We start from the raw sequence: 1,134 nt of genomic DNA, 5'->3' as shown, positions 1-1,134 counted from the left end.
GAGCGAGCGAGACTGTGTGTGTGAGTCTGTGTGTGTGTGTGTGTGTGTGTCAGTCTGTGTATGTGTGTGTGTCAGTGTCAGTCAGTCTTGGGGTGTGTGTGTGTGTCTGTGTGTGTGTCAGTCAATCTCTCTGTGTGTATTAGTCTGTGTGTGTCTGTGTGTCACTGTCAGTCTCAGTGTGCGTCTGTGTGTCAGTCAGTCTTTCTGTGTGTGTCACTGTGTCAGTCAGTGTGTGTGTGTGTCAGCCTGTGTGTGTCAGTCTGTCTCGGTGTATGTGTGTGTGTGAGAGAGTGTGTGTGTGGCAGTGGCAGTGTGTGAGTGCGTCAGAGAGTGTCAGTGTGAATGTGTGTCAGTGTGTGTATCTCTGTCGATGTTTGTGTGGCAGACAGCAGGGTGTGTGTGTCAGTCTGTTTCTGTCTGAGAGACAGTGTCAGTAGCACTCTGTGTGTGAGTGTATCAATTATCAGTGTATGCATGTGTGTGTTTGTGCAAGACATCTCCGGGTGTGCAAGGCATCAATGTATGTGAGAAGCAGAGGAGCCGGCCCAGGGGGGTCGCTCTGCCCCCGACACACACTGCAGCTCCCGCGCCGGCCTGGCCCCAGCAACGAAATCCTGCGACCCCCAACTCAGCTCCCCACTCCCCTCCCAGAGCTGGAGAGAGAACCCAGGAGTCCGGGCTCACAGCGCCCCCGTACTGACCCACCAGCCGGTCTCTGTTGCCCCCTGGTGGCCGGTGTGTGGAACAGCTCCAAGACCCAGATCCGACCCCAGCTGAGCAGCTGGTTGACCCCTCCCCGCCCCCTCCCTGACCCCCACATGCCAAAACCACCCCCAGAGACTCGTGCATCTGCCCACTTCCCTCCCCCGCAACATCTGGCGTCCCAGGGCCTCTGGCCAGGCGGCCCCCGGGGGCTGGGGGAGGCTTGTGAGTCTGTCGCTCCGGATGCTCCGGCCAGAGACCTCCTAGAATTTGGCCCCTGCCCGCAAAAAGCGTCCCGCACTGGCCTCTGTCCCCATATCCAGGGGGCTATAGGTCAGGAGTGAGGGGCACTGGCAGAGCTGGGTGGGACAGGGGCTATGGGTCGGGAGTGAGGGGCACTGGCAGAGCTGGGTGGGACAGGGGCTATGGGTC

The 1,134-nt window shown here is 59.3% G+C and overlaps 1 long non-coding RNA gene across 1 annotated transcript in view; it reads left to right on the top strand.

Annotated features, from left to right (window-relative positions):
* LOC142047434 (uncharacterized) overlaps nucleotides 1-1,134 on the top strand; it is a 122,148-nt gene that overhangs the window by 6,555 nt on the left and 114,459 nt on the right. The gene's annotated exons all lie outside the window — the stretch shown is intronic.

The sequence above is a fragment of the Chelonoidis abingdonii genome, chromosome 11 (genome assembly GCF_003597395.2).
Source record: "Chelonoidis abingdonii isolate Lonesome George chromosome 11, CheloAbing_2.0, whole genome shotgun sequence".
In the NCBI taxonomy this organism is placed as follows: Eukaryota; Metazoa; Chordata; order Testudines; family Testudinidae; genus Chelonoidis; species Chelonoidis abingdonii.
The sequence above is the reverse complement of the archived record's forward strand: the minus strand, read 5'-3'. Positions and strand labels throughout refer to the sequence as shown.